Here is a 21,485-nt window from a genome sequence, read left to right as displayed (position 1 = left end):
ACACATTTCTAATACTTCTAGTAAGCTTTGTTCTAAGACTAGCATTCTACTTTGTTCTAGCTTTTCCTCTATCAGACATTGTTTTTGTTTTTTTCCTGTATATTTTTTATTTATTATTATAAAAGTAAATAAAATGTAAGTATTGACAAATTAAAATAAATAGTAATAATAATAATAATTGTTTATGAGGTATGCTCTTGAATAGTTCTGTTATGTAATTCAGTACTGTGAAGTGGGATACACATTCCCCATGTGAGTTGCAATTTATATGCCATAAGTATTAGTCAGACAGGTTTGAAGGGCAATAGAATAATTTAATTTTGTGTGTATATTAGTTTGTTATAACTTAGAAAACAAGCTGAAACAAAAATAAACAAAAATGCTACAATAATTGAAAAGATCCCAGAGTACAAGCTATAATGTGGGATTATAAGATGTACCCTAGTTTTTAGAGGTGACTCTAGAAGTAGGACCCACATTGTGGTGGGGATACACTGTGTATTAGTCTTAACTTCCATTCTCCAGTCTTGCAATAGATATAGAAATTATGAGAACGAGATGTGGGTGCTCAAGCCCACAACGCTCCTCATCTTTATCACCATTCACTACCTGCAGACAAAATGTGGAAAGGTGACTGCTCTCCCAAGTAAAGAAGAAAATGAATTGAAGTAATGCAAGAAAAGGAAAATAAGGTACTACCATTTGGGAGAAGTTGAAAACTTGCCTCTTGAAGTTAGCATTCCAGCTCCCAGTATGATAGAAAGGCACTAGTTGACAACACAGTAAACAAACTATACCAGCATGTGTGTGTGTGTGTATGTGTATATATATTTTTAAGCTGCTTAGTTGGGATAAACATTTCTTATTTTGTGTTCTAATTTGCAGTCATTTCAGAGAGAAAATTGGAGAAATTTAGAATTATTTTCTAATTTTATAATGGTTACAAGGTTGGTAAAATAAACTGACCTCATTAGCCTTGCCTCAGCCACTTTAAACTCACGGACACACACTTGTTTACCCACTTTACTCTTGTGAGACTGAGTTACCTTTGCTTACTCTAGTTAGGACCACTTTCCTATCATGCTCTCTCCCACTTCCGATGTGCACTTTTCAACTTTTGCACTTTTGTCTTAACATTGCACTTGTGTATGAAGAGAAGATGTGCAGATCTATATTTCATTATCAGGGGGCCCTTTCGACACTTTCAGGGCTACCTTTTTTGTTCCCTCAACCCAGACCCTTATTCTCAGTGTCGGATTCTAGTAAATCTTGTAATAGGAGGTAAATACCATATCAGAAGTTATAAATTTCCTGTACAGAAAAAAATGTATTTCTGGTAGGTACTTTCCTTCATCACACTCCCTCCCCACTACTATGGAGCTGATACCTTCTATCAAACTTTGAAGTGATGGTGTGGTAGAGGAGTGTAGAGGGAGCCACATGCATCTTATGAGCATATCATGCCACTATTAGTTAAGAAATGATGCATGATGAATTATTTGAGAGATATGTTGGAATATAGTAATTCCAGCAGGGGAGAGTAGAAGGTTTGTAGCATGAGTAAGCAAACAGTTTATATATAGAGGGCAGCACAATAAGAGAGTAGCAAATCTCATATATATACACACTCATATAAGTTTATTGAGTAATTACATTCCCATTGTTTTTTTTTCAAACATTATCATGAGTTGTTCTGAATTACACTAATTGATACGAAGTTTCGTTTGGAGAGGAAATAGAAATGTTATCGATTTTACTATGGATTGAGAATATATACAGACATTGATAAATTTCCTAACCACATGTGGAATTCTTAATGTTAGAAGAATGGGTAGATATAAGTCTTTTTTATTGGTTTATTTTGTATGAGAAGTATTTTTGTTTAAAAATGTTTTTAAATCAACTTGAAAATAAATTGTTTTGGGAAATAAATTTCTCTGAACATGTTGTTGGAGTAGAAGTATTAAGTTAGATCTTTATTTTATTTTGATTGTTTTTTCTTAAACTATTGTATTTGTAAACATTAGCATAACTATGACAGCGACACAACCTGTTATACTTCTTGAAAAGTGAGCTTGAATGCACTGTTTTCCAATAAAGGTGTTTAATGTGTTTTGAATTTCAGTTTCATTTCTCTGAGGAACTTGAGACGAAAACATCAGCTTTGAGCAGGTAAATTTTAAAAATTTCGAAAATTACAAGTTTTGAATAAAATGGCAAACAGATATGGAAGATTATTTTAATCATCCATTTTAAATAGAAGAACCATCACTAGTTTTAATTTACATTAGTTGTTTGAAAAGTTATTGTAAATGTATATATGAAACTACTGGGTTGGAGAATAACTGGTAAACCCTGGAAAGATTTGTATTACACCTCAGAATGTCTATTATGTTTTCAAAAATGGCAGTACATGAATAAGAAATTTAGTTTTGAATGATACTAAAAACAAAAAAGGTTTTCATTAAACAGTTTCTGTAGTTGGCATCATAATATTCAATATGCACTAGAACATAATTTAGTATAAAATATTTCTTGCTGAATATATTAAATTTCATAAATTCAGCTTATAGGAAAAGAACTGAAAAAAAAAAAATTGTGTTTACTTGAATTTTGAAAAAGTCCACAGAGCTAGATTCACCCAGTGATTGTACCAACATAGCAAGCTGGTTGGGAAAAACTGTTGACTGGCTCATAGAAGGCAAGATGAAAGCTATACACGAAGAGGGAAGTACCATCATTAATATTGGCTTCTGACCTTGGTTTGAGTAATGTACAGCAAATTTACAGGTTATTTTCATGCTTAAAAATTTAATGCCATTTTCTTCTCCACTTCAATGGTGTTAATTATAAAAAACACAGTTGATCAATAAAATCGTTTTTTTCTCCAGGGACTGGTGCATTCTCTTTAAAATTCTTAGGGACTAGAAGGGAGTAGAGCTTCTTTGTTTACATGTAAATAAATGCAAAATTAAAGAAGCCTTACTTATACAAGAACTAAAGCCATAATTAAACCAATGTAAAGGAATAGGTTATTAATTTGTACAGGAAAAAAGTAATATCCAACTTCAAGGCCCCCTACAATCCTGTATTTGTTTATACTCTCGTTTCTAAGCCAAGTTTCCAGCAACTCAAGATACTCCCAAAACTCATTTAAGGTCTGGTAAATGAGGTAGCCATTGACGTAGAAAGTGATGTGTGAATGATTTAGTCTGTGTAAGTTCTCCTCCAAAATGTGTTTCATATGTTTACCAATAACCAAAGGGGCACCCTCTGCATGAAAATTGTAGTATCACATATGTTGCTGCAGAATGGGGGAACCATGCTGGTTGTGTAAGCATTTCACGGTATTGTGCAGTCCTTGTGGGAAGTAAGGAATTTAACATGAATTATGTATTATATTATTATTAGTCAGGCAAAGCATAGTTTTTATACCCTTCTATGTTATTTGGTTATAGAGCCATAAACTATAAAATCAGAATCTTCCTGCCTGCCAATCTTCTCTTTAACAAATTGCTAGTAGTTCTTAATGACATTTTGCACTGTGCTATTTATCACCAATAAAATGCAATATTATGTTATTTGCCATTCAGAAAATTGTCTCATTAGCTTTCAGTTCAAACTTTATTCCCATGGTCAAAAAAATTTGTCAACAAAAGACTTGTAATGGTTATTGAAAATTTATATTTTGTGAAGGTACAGAAAAAATTATAGAATGGATAGAAAATATCAGTTAGGAGTCACAGGCTTGTTCAATGTGACTGAGCCCATTGCAAGAAAGTTAATCCTAAACCATTTGTTCCACCCCATTCATAATATTATGCTTTGACATGTTTTGCATTTGTGAAAGTAAAATGGGTGGATCCTTCAGCCAGTTACCTCCATTTACTTGCTGGTCAGTGAATCTCAAAAGAAACTGATTTTATCTGCATCAAACTTTACCATCTGTCAATTAAAATGTTTTTATTGGTTAATGGAAAAAACAATATGGTTTATACATGTTATGTCCAATTGATTGTCTCTCTTACAGTTGAACTTATTTTTCTTCATTGTACTTAGTTTCTGTTTTGCTTTGGCATCACTTTGGTCAAGTGTGAAGTCATGAAAATTTTTTAATCACAGTTATGTTCATCTTTACACACAAACTTGTAATTTATAATATAATTGTTACATAAATACCAACATGAAATATTTTTGAAAATGTGCATTTAAATATGCATTTATTTTTGAAGAACTATTCTGTACTATTATTATATAATAACTGTTTGATGAATGGAAAGTCTGGATTACTTCACAGGCTTTTTACAGGAGACTTACTATAAAAAATAATTAAACATCTTATTGTCAGATTCTGTTTGATAGGGTTCTTTTCAGAAATGGCACCTGACTGAAGCAATTAGCGTAATTGGTTCCTTCATTCTAGAAAAGTACAGTCTAATCAGCAGACATATAAAAATAGTTTATGTATAATTGACAGGTGCTGCACCAATATTTTAACTCTTCAATGATGTTTACAAATGCTACTAGAATTTTATGCCTCTTGCCTCATCCTTTATTTGACAACCACTGAAGTGGCAGGCAAAACAATGCCAAAGATATCCTCTTAAAATTTCAGAAATGTTTGCAATATAAAACAATATTGAGGATGTCCTTTAAAATCTCAGAAATTTTTACAGCACAAAACAGTACTGAAGATATTCTCTTAGAATACCAGATATGTTGGCAATACAAAACAATATTGAGGATATTCTCTTAAAATCTCAAAAATGTTGGTATTACAAACCTATATTTAGCACTTGACTTGCCTTCTTCTGATTCAGATTTCTGTCATCAGGCATGCTCGTTCTTTCAACGATGGAGGTATTATAAGTGATGGTCAATCTCGTTATTTATTGATAAAAGTGTAGCTCGTAGCTCAAGAGTTGGCAGTGGGTTGTATTGACTATCTGCTTTCTTGCTTCCCAGTGGCACAGTGGTATATCTTTGAACTTAAAATGCTAGAATCTGAGTTTTAATACCTGTGGTTGGCAGAGCACAGACAGCCCAAAGTGTTACTTTGTGTTTAATTTCAAACAAAGCTACCATCTCTCTAATTTACTACCTCTAAATTAGAGATGTCCAGCACAGGTAGCCTTTGATTAGCTTTATTGAAAATTCACAAACAAATAAAGCAAGTGGTCACCAACTGACTTGGTAAGAAATACTCTCAGGTACTTTTTTTTTGCATTTATTAAATGCTAACATTTATAACTGTTTCAGTCAAGGTGTAGAAAAGTGTGTGGTGACACTCTGTGTTAATTACATTTAAATTATTGGCTTAGTGTCCTTTAGCAGATCTGAATGAAATGTTGTGTTAACACAGATACTTTAGTGTTTAATTTTAAAAGGTTATGTTTTTGTGATTATTTCAGATTGCTCTACTCAGACACCAGCATGATGTCTTTCAGAAACACCAGAATATTGAGATAATTTTATTTCTGTGTACTGTTTTTCTACAAGTATTTTTAATAACAAGCTATCATTTTTCTACCTAAATACACTGTGTTGCCTCATTGGGTGAATCTTTCAATAAAGGTACTTAGGTTTCATGTTACAAAGTGCTGTATAAAACAGTATTTTTTATTAAATGCTTTCAGTGCATATATATATATATATATAAATTTAAAGAAATATATTTTTCATTAATTTATAATTTACTTTATTTACTCCCCAACCTAAATGCACTGTGAGTATGAAAACATTACTTCTTGGTCAGAGGTCATTCTTGCTGTTCATAGAATATCAGTATTTTCAGAAAAAAGGCCAGTTAAAATGTGTATAAATACAGATTAACACTAGTTTCAAATTAAAGATTAATCATGAAGTTGGTAATATTTCAAATTTCAGGTTATAGAATATCAGTCACAATATCATTAGTTTCTGGCTAAAGATTAGTTGTAATGTCAATAGCATATTAGTAGTTTCAGATTAGGTGCCAGTTACAATACTGGTAAAATATCAATAGTTTTTGGTTAGGTTAATTGTAATGTCATTAAAATACCATTAGTTTTAGGTTTGTTCATTTGTAAAGTCTCTAGGATATCAGTTGTTTCAGGTTAATTCAATTGTAAAGTCGTTAGGATAAAAAGAGTTTAAAGTCAGAGGTCAGTTGTAATGAGAATAGTATATCAGTAATTTCAGCGAATAGATCAGTCATAATATCTGTAGTATATTCATAGTTTCAGGTTAAAGGTCAGTGGGATATTAATGTTTCATGTTATAAATCAGTTGTAATGACAGTAGTTCCTAGTTAGAGGCAAGTGTTAGCTCATGCTAAAAATTATGAAAACAATAATATGAATGAATAAGACATTATGTTAAAAGGAAATGTATAGCTTCTTTCGCATGCAAAAGTCAGAGACATTATTTTTAGATTTAGACTGATTTGATTAGAGGTTTAAAAAATACCTGTAGTGTTTTAAATTATGGACTGATTATATTTAAAAGCAAGTATTAATTTTAATAAAATACAATTGACCTGTTTTATGTGTTTTTTTCTTATAGCAAAGCCATAAAGGGCTATCTGCTCAGCCCACCGAGGGGAATCGAACCCCACCTGTTTTATGAAACAAATCTAATCATGACTAAATGACAGTATCTGAAATGTCATTACTTGGTTCCTGTTTATAGATATTTATTTAGACTTATTATAGAGTTAATTATACTATATCTTTTGTAAACAAATAAAACAAATCTAAACCTGATTGGATAAACTTTTATTACTTCAGTTCCCACATGTCATCAGTATATAAGAATAACAGAGTATCACGGACTAGTTTATTTGAAATCAAGTAGTAGAAAAATCTGTCATCCCATTTTTTCCTTTCACCTCTAAAAAAAAACTTGAAGATTTTTTACTTCAAAGTTGTACAAAAGAAGTAGTTTTGTGTATTCATCTGTATAGCAGTAGATGAATTTAAGATGATTTTGGCCATTTTACTGAAAAGAAAATAATATTGGCAGTTTTTATCCTGGTAAGTAAAAGGTTATGTTGCTTAAAACAATTTTTTTAATCTAATGTTTCTGTTATAAATTATGTGTATGTAGATATCCATACACGCTTTTGTTTCTTTCCTAATTTTAAAGTATTTAAATATGTATACTTTTATGCACATATAATGAATACAAATCGGATTTGGCGTAACTAAATAAATCTTTTAAAGAACTCTTTAGTAAGTGTAGAGGTTTATTTCAGTATGAAAATTATATTATGTCTTTGTAAACTTGATGCTACTACTGTGTCTTCATGTTTATTTTGTATGTATTTAGAGTTGCTGAACAGCTGAAGAATTCTAAATGCAATGTAATCCTTGCACACTGCAACTAATAATTGGAAATATGTATATACATCATCATCAGGGTTTGGTTGTTCTCTTAGTGCATAGTATTTAAGAATGTATAATTTTCAGCAGATTGCCCAATGTGGCTTTGCTATAAGAAAATATGTATAATTTTAGAACATGTGGTTGTTGTCTTACATGGAAGTAAGTGATCTGTGATTCTTAATTATTTGTAAATACTGCTAATATAAAGATAAAAACATATAAACAATGAATATTTTTCATTACTACACTGACTATAGACATTTCATTATAGTACTAAATTGTATTTTAAAAACATATTTTTGTTTTTTTTGTTGATAGGAGGGTTATAACTGTATTGACCAAGTATGTTAGAGATTTGAAAATATGTGGATCTGTTAGCAGAGAAATGGTATGTGAGATGTATGTATTAGTTTGAAACAAAGGGATATATGAGTGATATATTGATTCAAGTACTTATGATATTTGAAGTTTACTGATTAACCATTAACAAATGGTTGAAAATGTAAGTAATTTATATAAAAATCTTATGTTTTGATATGTTCTCTTTTTAGTATTTCCTTTGATCCTGAAGATCCAACGAACCACTTGTATGTTGTACAAACTATTAAATAGTTCTTCAGGAACACTTCAATAACAGTTTGGTTTGATTTATCCAAAAATAAGTTGAAGAATCCAAATCCCTGGTCACTGTAGTGTGTGTGTCATTTTCACGTGCTACAGACTCATCATTAATTACAAAATTAAAGTTTATGTAATTTTGTGAATTATTGTTATGCTGTTTATATACGAGTTTAAAATTATTTTTCAAATCTTCTTGTTAATCAAAATTTTTCCTAGAGAATGGTGATTTAGGCACAAATTGTACTGTGAGAATGTTTTAAGGATTTAATTTGTGTTTTTATCAATTTCAAAATAACTAATTTATTATGTTAGAATATTTTGTAAATAAAAATTTCGTTTACATGATTCTAAACAAACAGTTTTGTGTATTATGTGTAATCTCATGATAAAAGTACATATACAGCTTCAAGAGTATAATACTGTGTTTTCTGTATTCTTGGTTGAAAAGCACTAAGTTATGACTTAGAGAAAATTTAAGTAACCAACAAATATTAAGAAAAGGTTTACTGTGGCAGACTTAACTACCTTTATCCTAAATTAAAGCTTGATGTTAAAAATTCAGAAAAATAGATAATGCACTGGGTATTCACTAATCATTCCAGAGAGGAATTTTTATTATTCTTCAACCAAATAAACATGGGAACAAGAAGTATAGTTTCTTCACTGAGTGTAGATAATAGATTGATAACAGCTGTTGTTAGCATTGAAGCCCGTAGTGCCAGATATGTTTCAAAGTTGGTCTATGGAACTTGTTTACAATTACATTAACAACATATTTTTCATTAAAGTTGACACAGAGCATCCAAATATGTGCTAAATGTGATCTATGGGATTTGAAACCAGACTTGTTTATGGTTATGTTGACACATAGCACTTAAGGATGAGCTGAAGGTGGTCTGTAGGATTTGAAATCAGTTTTTTATGGTTTTGTTAATAATATATTGTTAGTTACACTTGGTTATGTTGGCAAACAACATTCAACTATGTGCTAAAGGTGGTCTATGGAATTTGTATCTATATTTTTTACCATGTATGGTGTTTCTTGTTTCTAAATGTTCCTGACAGCATAATAACAAATTATCCTGCATCAGTACAAAGTGTGAACCAGTTGTGTGTATAATATTTTACATGAGTGAATCTAGTGTCACTGTGTGCACATTAATACATCTTCAAATTACAAATTTCTTGAACTAAACCACAGTAACATTTCCACTTCTATTTGTGCTATATCTTCTCATTCCATAACTGAACATCGAAGCTGAATTTCTTGATGGACATAATAAATAGCTAACTGGAAAATAAGAAAGGTATATATGGCATAAAAACCATATCTCATAACTTACAGATGATTTCCTATTGAATTTGTTTATTTTTAATGTTATGCAGAGCTACACGAGGGTCGCCAATTTAGCACTATAAGACAAGAGGGAAGGCAGCTAGTCATCACCACTAACTGCCAACTCTTGGGCTACTCTTTTACCAATTAATAGTTCGATTAATTGTCACATTATAATGCCTCCACAGCTGAAAGGGCAAGCATGGTTGGTGTGACAGGGTTCCAATGTACAACACTCACTTACAAGATGAGTGCCTTAGACACCTACCTGTACCAGATCTTCCAAACGAAAGCCAAGAATTAAAGCTAAAGATCAGGAAAGTAAACCAGAGAATAATAAATCTAAAAAGAAAAAAATATTGTTTGTTTTCTTTTAGATAAATATATCATATCTATGTACAGGTCTACATATGCACCTGAAAATGGCATTGCAACTTCAAAACATATGCAGCCAGTATTTTAATGGTTATATACTGACCTGGATTAAAATGTAAATATAATCCAAAACCTAACAGCAAAATAATTAAATATTACAAACTGTAAAACAATCTAAGAAGAGTAAAAAGTTTAAAAACAAGAAAATAATAAAGTTAGAAATAATAAAAGGTTCAAAAGAGGAAAAATAACATTAGAAGAGTAAAAACTATGGATTAAAAACAAGAAAATAATCTATAAATAATATGATATTTTCTACGATTTTGAAAATAGTACCTGTATAGTCATATTTGAAAACTACACTCCAAAAACAGTGAACATTTTCTTAAGTTTGAAAATATATTTTGGAATAAATAAAGCTGTTGTTTAATATTTAAAGAAAAAATTATGGAAACAGTAAAACTGTAGTCTAAAATTAGAGAAATAGATTTTAAAGACAGTTTGGTCATAATCTAACATTTTAAAAAGGACTATGATATGTGTTAAGAATACTAAATCTGCAGTTTGTAATTTACAATGAAACATCTTGAAAACAGTCAATGGACAGTTACTAACTGGGTAACTACTAGTACGAAACTCTTTCATTCCAGTCTTATACAAAATATATAAGAATGTGACTGTAACTGAACCCATCTCAAACGTATGAGGAACTTCAAGTTTTGGAGCATTAAGACCAGCACACGTATCAGTAACAATCATTATCATGATAGCAATAACAACAGCAAAGTCACTGATGACTGCTCTTATCTGTAAAAATTCAAATAAAGAGAATATAAGCTTTTTCTCACAAAGTTAAATAAAACAGTATTTATCTTTAAAGCATGAAATCTTTTGGCTGATGTAATTTCTACAAAAAAAAACAAGGAGAAAGGGAAAAGAAGAAGTCCAATGTTGTTAAAAGAATAATACAAGTTTGGTAAAAACAAATACTTCATTTTGAAGAATTGTAACTAATATAAAAAACAAAGTTCATTAATTTTATAGAATAATCTTATTTTGAAATAAACATCATCACTTCATTAATAACTTTGTTCTATGTTAAAATCTGATGTGAATGTTACTTCATAAAGTAGTACCATATGTTACTATCATTATGTTGACATAATAATAGTATCTTTACAAAGAAAAATTAGAAAAATCTCATACAACAGCACGCACACACAGAAAGAAAATCAGTATTTCATTATAACAGCACAATAATAAAAACATTTCATTAAAGCAGTGGAATAACAATACAGTTACAATAAACAATAACTTGTGACCAAACAAGATAAAAACAGGAGTGTATAATACCTCTTTCCTGAATCAGATGACAAAAAAATGAAAACAAAAAGACAACCACATCACTTAACAGCATCATTTTCCTCTAATACACATATAAAACCTAACAAAACCATTTCATCTAGGAAAGATAAACATAAAAGTTGAAATCACTTTTGTTATTTTAACTGTACCTTAACACAGAATATACTCATTGTTATATAATTGTGTCAACTTAACCTTACAGTACGAAAACTAATTTTATAAATTTTCTCCTTACTACAAAATCTGTTCACAGTAATAACTTGTTATATAATCACACAACCTTAACCAAAATTTAATGTTGTTATTTTGTACCAATACAGAAACCATTCAACTAAAATAACATTTTCCTACATTGAAAATCCATTTCCAATAATGCTTACCTTTGCCAACATTTATAGCTATTACTTGATTGCCAGTTTTTTCCTTTGCCCATCTAAGCATTGGTCTGATTTCTTTTTCTTGCTTGCTTCCAGTCCTTTATGTTTCACATAATTACCCTTGGTTATATTGGTCTTGTGACATTCTTCACCTATGTCAATACACCCTCTATCATAGTACTGTATATAAGCACCTCATTAAGATAACGTTATCACTTCTTGAAGACTAATTCTAAAACCAGCTTTTAGTGGGGAGAAAGTGGGAGAATGTCAGCAGAGGTAAATATTATTGAAAATAAATTATCAGTTTAGAAAAATGTTAATTTCCAAAACATAGTTATCTCTGATACCACATACCTAGAATCCCACACTGAAAGATGGAGGGACCAGTGAAGGCAGTATTCATGTATATTGATCCTATATCCCTTGATGGAGGCTAAAGGAGTTGGACCACAGTGTAACATATAGATATACTTTTGACTGGATTTCCATCTGTAGCTATACAGCAGAGGTTCCCAACCAGGGATGCAAGATAGCATTCCAGGGGGTGCGAGACAACATTTGTTTTGGCCACCTTCACTTTTATTCTTAAATAAATAATTACTGTGAGGAGTGCAACCACATATTAAAATTTTTTAGGGGTGCAGGACATGAAAAAAGGTTGAGAACCACTGCTATAGAGTAATCAGTGATGTCGAGAAAACCCACTTTTACATAAATAAACTGCTATAGAGAGATGCATTCTAAACCACAGGAATCATGACAAAAAAGTAAACAACACCAAAGTGGACAAACTTTTTCCTCCACCTGAAGAAGCCTGAAAGGAAACACTCCAAAATGATAAAATTGTGCCTGCCCTACTTATCTGAAGGAGCAGAACTCATCTGGTCTGGAAATAAGATCATTCACCCTCACTCCTCAACAACTTACCTCAGAATTATGGAAAGGATATGGAACACTGAGCTTAACCACAGATTCAGAATGGTACCACTCCACATTTGCAATTGTAAGGAGATAGTGGACTTCCTTTCAAGAACAATGTAAAAAATCAATATTGATCAAATGAAGAGCAATACACATCCCAACTAGACAGCAGAGCATCAAATCTGAACCAGTATTATGAGATAGCTCCTGCTTAGATTGATGCTGCTCCTACTGACATTGGGGAAAACAACCAGAGATCCAGGTAGGAGGGCCTCCTGACATTGCCCTCTTCTATAACATTGCAGTAATTTACTCAAATACTCTGTAGGAAAAGACTGCCCACCACCCCTGTGGCTGGAAACCAGGTGGTAGGGACTCCCAAGCTCCACTAGTAGAATACAGGAATAATGTGCACTGGGAAGTCCAGAGGAACAGTGCAATATGTGAACCACTTTTGCTAAATTTTTAAAAGCAAATCAACATTGATTCATTTATTATGATGATCAGCAGATATGGAGAGAATTCCTTTTAGCATTGCCCATGATAGTCCCCAAGTGGTAGTCCAGCATAAAGTGCTAATACTATCTGGAAAGCTCCTAGATGATCTAATGGAACATCTCATTTGTACAGAGCCTGTTGCAATAAGGATTAATATGTACAATTAACTTGGTTACTTGTATAGAAGTTGATGGATAAAAATACATTTGTCTGAGCAACAGTTGCCACAAAGTGAGCTACAGTGAAAAAAATAGGTAATGGACCCTGGAAGATAAAGAAGCAAAAGGAAGAGAAAAAATATCATTCACCCATTCTTATAATCTAGCAAATGTAGTCAAAACGGCTGTAAGGGGTAGGCAAAACTGTCAAAAATTCCAAATCATGTAAATAATGCAAGATAAAAGTATTGAGAGAAGTCCACATACCAGTCTGCACGATGTCATCTAAAAGACGTTTAATCAGACAGCTAAAAAAATGTGATGAATCCAATGAGATGCTACTTGCAGAAGTTTTCTTGCCTGTAAAGAAAGTCTAGAATAAGCAATATAGATAAAATTTGAAGCCACCTTCTCAAAGTAATTGAGGATAAATCTTGGGAAACTGAAAACTACAAAATTAAGTGTTGATTTCTCATGCTTCTAAAGAAGTTAGTGTAATCCACATAACACCTCAAGGCTCTCACAGGACAAAACAAATGATCTGAGTCTGGATCAGGTTTATACATGAAAAATAGCTAGCAAATGAATTTGCAAAAACGGATTTATCTGCTTCCTTGAGTACCAAAGTCATTGGAAAAAAATACCTGTCAGGAAATAGCAGGACAAAAGTGTCCACAACTCCAATCACTGATGCCTACATGCTAGCAGCAACAACAAATACTGTTAGGGAAGATTTGTACATAGTACATGAGGCTAAAGATTTGAATAGATGTTGAGATAAAGCATGTAATATAACCTTAATATCCCAGTTTGGTAATGAAAAAGGGTTTTTGGGATAAAGAGCTCTAAATGATCTGAGAAGGCCAGATAGTACTGGATGTTCAAATACTTTCCAATGTTTAGTATGTAAAAGAGTAGTCAATAAAGCTGCCTTAGATAAAAGTGATACTAGATGAAGCTAGACCTTTGTCAAAGAGCCAGGTTAAAAATTGAGACATAGTGGATACATTTGGGCAAAGCAAGTTCAATTTCCTCATGAGACAACATTGACAGTAAGTGTGCCATTTTCATTGATAAATAGCCATTGCAGATCCACAGATAGATTGAGACAAATACAAAGCAACTTTACAATTTAAACCCTGATGCAAAGGGCAGCATAATTTCCAAGAAGTCTGAGCTTAGTAATGCCAGATAAGGGCTTCCTCAACAGACACAGCCACAGAGGAAGTGACAGAGCCAGACATTCTTGAAGATTCTTGTAGAAGTAGGAACCACGTTTGGGTCAGCCAACCTGGTGCTACCAACAGTACTCAATAAGTAGTGGATCAAATTATAGCCAGAACTCTGGGTAACAGATAACCTGGGGGAAAAGGCGTAGAGATGAAATGCTGCTCAATTTCGACTAAATCCATCTATCAAAAAAGCCCGAGGATGAAGTACTGGAAACCAAATTGCCTGTAGTTGAGAGTTCTATTGAGTGACAAATGAGTTAATAATCAAAGTCTCAAACTGAGAGAAAGTCCACCAGAAAATCTCACAATGGAGCATCCATTCAACTGGGCTAAGAAAGTCGACCTGCTATTAAATTCATCGTCCCTGGAATATGGCAAACCAGGAGTCTGACTGAATAGGAGTGAGCTCAGTGGAGAATACCCAAAGTTCAAAACAGCAACAAATCTACAAGATCACTGTATAAATGTCAGAATGAATCACAGTAACTTTCCCCTTCAACAGATCAAGACCTTGAACCATTGCTTGTTGAACAGCAAAAAGTTATAGAATATTGAGACTGAAGGAAGATTTATTTCCATCCATAAAATCTGGAATTTCTAACTACCAATATACACACTCAATTCCCGATAGGAGGTATCTGTGAAAAGATAAATATCGGGATGAGCAGAGTGGTACAGGAACACCAACAGCAGTGTTGGTCTGATCTAAATACCACTCAAGATCTAAGATGATATTAATGGTTGTAGTACATGATCCATTGGTTGCTCAGGTAGATGAAGTGTGTTACAGAGAAATATCACCATGGGCAACTGAGTGAGGTATAAAAGACTGAAGAAAGTGAGAAAAATCAAACTAATGCTTTGATGGGCAAAAGAGAAACCCTGACAGTCAAGTACCTGTAGAAGTAAGTATGTTTTGGAAACCAAACTATTACACAACCATTAAAGTTTAACTTGACAGTATAAAAATACTTTTATTATACCATACACACATAAATGAGCTGTACAACTTTTTAACCATAATGAAAAAATCTTGCAGAATCTAAATTATTCACAAAACTTACAACAAAGAAACAACAAATATGAATTCACAACACACACACAAAAAAGTACGAAACATACCTACAAAATTAAAAAAACTATTGTTTCAAATACCACACTGGTCCTGTACTTTCAAGAATGTTCAATGGCTTCCCAATAAATAACCCATACAATAGTCCATTGATAGCTCCAGACAGCAAACTCTCCATGGCAGCTTGAGAAAAAAAAAAAGTATTGCTATGTTTAAGACAAACAACTTGTATAAATCACAAGTACCACAAGATAGTTTTCAATAAACATTGAGGAAGGTAAAAATGAAATATTCCTTATGTTAGTTGGTGTTTTTTTCAATCAAATATTGTCTAGATTAGATAAATGAAAAAAAATATCTTTCAAATAAAGGATAAATTCAGAAATAAATGTTCCATATAATCCAAACAATAAGATGATGCATACACACAATTACATTTTAATACAATTCTAATTATTTCATTATGAAACTAACCAATCTCGGGGCAAGTTAATCATAAACATACAAACTATAAACCAAACAGTTCCATACTGACACAAATAAATAATTATTGTAAGTATCCATTCAGTCTTTATAAATACATGTAAAAGTTTTGTCACAAACACATTTAATTACATTAATTTCTCTAAAACTTTAGTTTGAAAGCACGCTTAAAGAATTCCATAAACAATTAACCATGCCCACAACATGAGCAATTTTGCAACAAAACTACAGAACTCTATAGATTGTACTAACTGAATAACTACTTCCTACAACATTTAGTAACAGAAAAATTAAATGAAAGATTTAAGTTTATGAAGTGGTTGGACTAACCTACAGTACAAACTGTTTATTCACACATTTCAACTAATAGACAGCTTGAAATTGTTCATTATACAAATAATTGAACAAACAACTTAACCTATTTCATGGCACAACTAAAGTATCAAACAGTCTGAGTAATTTGAGTGTGACTATTTTGTAACACTAGACAACTATCCTACATCTTACAGTAGTTCATTATGCAACTTACACTATTTTGCAGTGAAAATATCAGTGTGATCTATCATGTAACACAACTATCAAATTATTTAAAATGTTCCATAACTCAGTTAATCCATCCCACAATTTAAAGTGTTTCACACCATAACTTACATGTTTCATAACTCTCAGAACAATATAAACTATTTCATAATGAACCTATGTGACAGCTTCACTATTTTATTAACAACTACCAAGCAGCTTGAGCAATTACAAAACAGAAATATCACACAGTTGAGCTATTATATAATACTACTATTTGAAAACCATAAGCTATTTCATAAAAGAACTATACTTGTGTTATGTAAAAATTTAAGTTAAGATAGCTTGTGTTGCTATTCAATAAAAGTATCAGATAAATTGACCTTGTTCACAACACAATGAGTTGTCATACATCTCAAATAAACTATTTCATAGGGTGATAAAGCTATAAAATAATTTGTTGTATCTCACCAGATGGGAATCTGTTGCTTCTCCCAATAAGCCACCAAAAATGATAATTGGAGCAATACAAGCAAAGTACAGAAAAAAAACAGAAGCTACAGTCTGAAGAGCTAGAGCATCCTCGAAATCACTCAAATACCAGAATTTCTTTCATTTAATGTTGTTGATCAAGCCACCAAATAAACTGAAAAGGATTAATGAGAACATATTTTAATATTAAACAAAATGTGAAAAAAATAATTGATTCTTATGGTATATAATGGTTACATTAAGCTCTTTGATATACTATCTTCTGATAAAAAGTTGTTTGATTTGTCACTAACTTTTGCACAAATCTGTTTGCAGGCTATTCATAATAACCATTCCTAATTTTAAAGTGATAACTTCTAGAGTGGAAACAGCTATTTAAATAATCACCCACCACCAACTCTCGGGATATTCTTTCCCAATCAATAAGAGGATTGACTTTCACTTTAAAAAAGAAAGCAAGCATATTTGGTGAAGTGTTTCATCCCCATGCCAGGCTCTTGACCATAAGCCCTTCCAACCTTATGGAAGGAAAAATTAATTTTTTCCTTTTACCTTTTATTATTTAGAAAATCCTTAAAATTACTACCTCTTCATGGCTAGCCTTCTAACAAAAACATTTTATTCATAGTTCATTCTTTTAGAGTAATTTTTCTGAAAACAGTGTTCAAGTTTCTTATCTGTCTTTCTTTTTCTCATCCAATAAAAGTTTGATTCAGAAACAAATTCAACATTTCAACATTACATTACTTCAATTTTTGTTCAAATGATATTTTAAGTGTTCAGCATGAGGAGGTCACAAAATGATCACTGAGTGGAATGTTTATTGATACAACTGTGAGAAAGAGAGAGAGCTGAAGCAGCTGAGAAACAGAGATCTAAAATGGTGGAATATTTATTTCAACACTACATATTCCAGGGTTCCACATTTCTCAGCTCTTACAGCTACATCAATTTTTCCATCATCACTTCTCTCGTGACCTTCCAACAGTGACAAGAAAGGGTCTTCACCTGCAGTTTAAAGTGCCATCTCCAAACTATACAACTGGATGAAGCTAATTACATTGACCAAAAAGAATACCTCATATTGTTATAACATTCTTTCTCTCCTTTTCAGAAAGAAAGGTAAAATAAAGCTTACATTTATACATGAAACCTACAGCTTTTACAGTTTAAACATAAAAGTTGCTGGTATAGCTTACCTTTCTGTTCTTTTTAGTCCACTTTCTTCATGTAATTTTTCTTCTTCCTCTTCTGGTTCAATAAAAGGTTCTTTATCTGTTTCTATACACTTTTTTCTTCCCTCCTAAATAAGATAAATTTCAATAAAAATCACAATTTTATCACTCTCATGGTGTTACTAGCCCTCTCCTTTCAATTCATCAAATATCTCTACACTACAGATATCCATTTTCAAAGAAACTTATTCATTTCTAATTTTTTTATAAATTTACATAGGACCATAAAACATAAGACATCAAATTTCATTATTAATCCACTTATGATGTATATAAAGTGTGTTATTATGTTCATTCACCTACTTAATGTCTCTTTCTTCTTCTGGAGACAGTTAAACAATCTCCAAAGCTTATATTATTCTGTCCTTTTATAACCATTCATTTTCAGCATTAGCAACATTTGTTGTACTCCAAAGAAGCCTTACATTAGTTGCTTTATGGAATGCTCATCATTTGTATTTATGAACACTTCACTTAGTTTCTGCTTCTGTGTTGAGTTAAAATTATTAGCAGAATCCTCAGCTAGCAAGCTCAGACGTTCGAGAAGCAACTATAACACACCAACATTTGTAAGCTCTACAACCTTTTTTCAACATATATTCATTCATTGGTTTCAGGCTCAACACTGGGAGGTATTTCTGCAGAGATTAGTTCAAGAAAAACTAGTTGGCAACTTCCATTATAAGTTCACCTTTAAAATACCAATACATGATATTCAAATAGATTTGATTGCTCAGTGAATAAATAATTGTGTCAAACTGAAATCTGAGATGTTGCTCTTCACTCAAATATTGCTTGTAACCATTCTATATAAACAAATTTGAACTATTAGAAACTAATGTCTGATACTGAGCAAAGATGAGGAAGCTCCTTACTCATCCAGAGCACACTTGAAGCTCAATTTGATCATTAATGGCATTTTTATTAAATGCTAAGCCCAGTATTACTTGAACTAGACATCATACCTATGAATCCATCTTGACTGCTCAATCTAAATGAGCTAGTGATTAAACTCAACTCAGAACCTATTTGTTTAAAACATTTGGAATTTCTTCAGCCCTTGATGCAAAAGTTGTGTTCAAAATTTGTTGTTGTTTTTTACAGAGGCTATTAGAAATTCAGTGACCTGGAAAGCCCAAGTAGAAACAGTATTCGTCCTTCATGCTATCGACATCTTCTTGAGAGAATTTGTTGTGTTTTTGTGATGCAGCCATGGTAATTGAGCCTGGGAAGCCATGTTATCTAACAGAGAATTGTGATGATCGCATCACAACATCTGTGTTTTCTATGGCTTTGGAGTTGTTGGTCAAATTTTTGTTCATCCTTGAGACCATCACAGACTTGAAATTGCTTTAGAGCTGAATCTATCACAAAACAATAAACCTAATTCCAAAATGAAATGCTCCTGAGATCTATGTGATAAAACTAGGTTTCACTCAGTAGCCCTCCAAGATTGTATGAATGAGAATCACCTTACGTCCAATCGATGACATGTTTGAGAAAGATGTTTTTGCAATCTTCTCGGAACTTCACACAAACAGCCAAATTCTTGCAAGGCTTTTTTCACTTTTGTTAAGTATGTAAGATATAAACACAAACAAGTTAGAATGCATATATTCGTGTGTGCTGTGATAGTTAGCTCGCCACGACGCACGCAAGGTCCACGAATAAAAAAAAAAAAAAGCATTCTATTTGAAGTCACGCAACAATACGCGCGCACAGCACCATGCAACACATACATGATTGATATAGTGTGGGTTTACAATGTAGACTCAACATCTCTGTAAGATAACGGTCATAATATGCAATCAAATACAGAGCACGGTATTTAGTACAGATCCCTACGCGCGCCGTAGGCCTCGCTCATTTATTATTATTTTTTATGTCGCGCACCTACGTCACTGCTTGTGTAGTCATGTAGGAATTTAAATTGGGTAAACCAAACGATATTGATACCAGCAGGATGTACCAAGCAACAGAATAATGAAAATTTCATTTTAACCAAGAATCAAAATATTATCTATCTGCGATATTTCATTTGTTTTTGCACTATTGAAAAAAATGGTTGTTAGCCAAAAGTTTGGGGGGCTGCGGGGGCTTCAGCCTCCCGGTTCCGCGGCCCCTACTGTAAATGTGAATCCATCAACTGTGGCATCAACACATGTGTATCAGTACAGTGGTGGGAGAAAGGCTGAAATTGATCGCTTGAGATTTAAATTATACATTCTCTGGGAATCAGCGCATGAAACAACAAAAAATCAACATATTAAGAAACCAAATGAACACAGCCACAAAACTATGCTCACCCGATAAAATTAATGATGAAATCAACAAAATCAGACAAACAACACTTCATTAACATAAACAAATTTCCTCAAAAAACCGTGGAGAAGATAATACGCACACACCTGACCAACAAAAAAATAACAATAAAAATCCCAAGATATGACAAACTACAAAACCTTACACTGTTGCATACCATATGTTTCCGACAACAACGATAAAAAATCAACATTTAGAAAAAACTCGAAATAAAACACAACATTCCAGTAAACAACAAATTTATTCAAAACCAGGTACAAAACTAAAGTCCATACAGTGTAAAACCTACACTGACAAATACAACACCAACATAACTTACGAAAGACAATGCATGACTTCTGTTTTGGAGAAACAAGCAGAAAAATAAAAACTATATTCAAATAGCACAAAAAACACCTTCACACGTTTCTGAACACTGCAAATAAAAAAAACAACAACACAACATAACTATAGAAAACACCCAGATACTGTATAGAGAAACAAATATAAACAAACACAAAATCAAAGAATACCTACTTACACATGCAACTAAAACCACAATTAAACCAATATAAAGGAATACCTTTATACCTATACTAATTAATACCTAACATCCCACTACAACGCCCCCTACTATCCCGTACCCGTTTATACTCTCGAACCTAAGACATATGCCTGGCAACGGTCACATTCAAACTCCCTCTTTGTTAACCTGAAGATGACCTAGGAACGTCGAAACGTTGTTTTCTGTTTATCAATAAAAGTGTTAATACACATACCAGCCTTTTTGAGATACATTTGTATTGCAAGTGGGTTTCTCGTCATAAAAAAAAAACATATATTAAATGCATTCAGTTTTTAAGTAAAATTAATCTTTTGGCTATCAGTTACGAATTTAAAAGTTTTTACAGGCTATTACACACACACACACACAAACAACATCCATATTTTTCTTATGTTAATAAAGATGGTCTCAATATTGATAGAGTGAAAATATTACTTTTTGAACTCCCCTCAGTGGTACAGTGATAGATCTGCGGACTTACTATTCAAAAATCCAGGTTTAGATACCATGGTGGTTGGAGCACAAAGACAGCTCATTGTGTGGTTTTTGTGTTTGACTTCACACAAAC

General features: G+C 32.2%; 2 long non-coding RNA genes across 8 annotated transcripts in view; one reads left to right on the top strand and one right to left on the bottom strand.

Annotated features, from left to right (window-relative positions):
• LOC143225872 (uncharacterized) overlaps positions 1-5,549 on the top strand; it is a 25,331-nt gene extending 19,782 nt beyond the window's left edge. Inside the window, exons 5-6 of the long non-coding RNA XR_013014121.1 lie at positions 2,126-2,172; positions 5,412-5,549. This is a non-coding gene — a long non-coding RNA (uncharacterized LOC143225872). The remainder of the gene's footprint in view (positions 1-2,125; positions 2,173-5,411) is intronic.
• LOC143225873 (uncharacterized) overlaps positions 1-21,485 on the bottom strand; it is a 27,412-nt gene extending 5,927 nt beyond the window's left edge. Inside the window, exons 1-5 of one of the 7 annotated variants that reach the window (XR_013014126.1) lie at positions 18,355-19,921; positions 18,016-18,119; positions 16,796-16,970; positions 15,373-15,505; positions 6,742-10,503 (exon numbers count right to left, since the gene is read on the bottom strand). This is a non-coding gene — a long non-coding RNA (uncharacterized LOC143225873). Of the gene's footprint in view, positions 1-2,606; positions 15,506-16,795; positions 16,971-18,015; positions 18,120-18,350; positions 19,928-21,398 lie in introns of those variants that run through there. The other 6 variants (XR_013014128.1, XR_013014129.1, XR_013014130.1 and 3 more) reach the window with 6 other exon arrangements.

Source organism: Tachypleus tridentatus, chromosome 9 (genome assembly GCF_004210375.1).
Source record: "Tachypleus tridentatus isolate NWPU-2018 chromosome 9, ASM421037v1, whole genome shotgun sequence".
Classification (NCBI taxonomy): Eukaryota; Metazoa; Arthropoda; class Merostomata; order Xiphosura; family Limulidae; genus Tachypleus; species Tachypleus tridentatus.
Note: the sequence above shows the minus strand (reverse complement) of the source record. Positions and strands in the feature narration are given on the sequence as shown.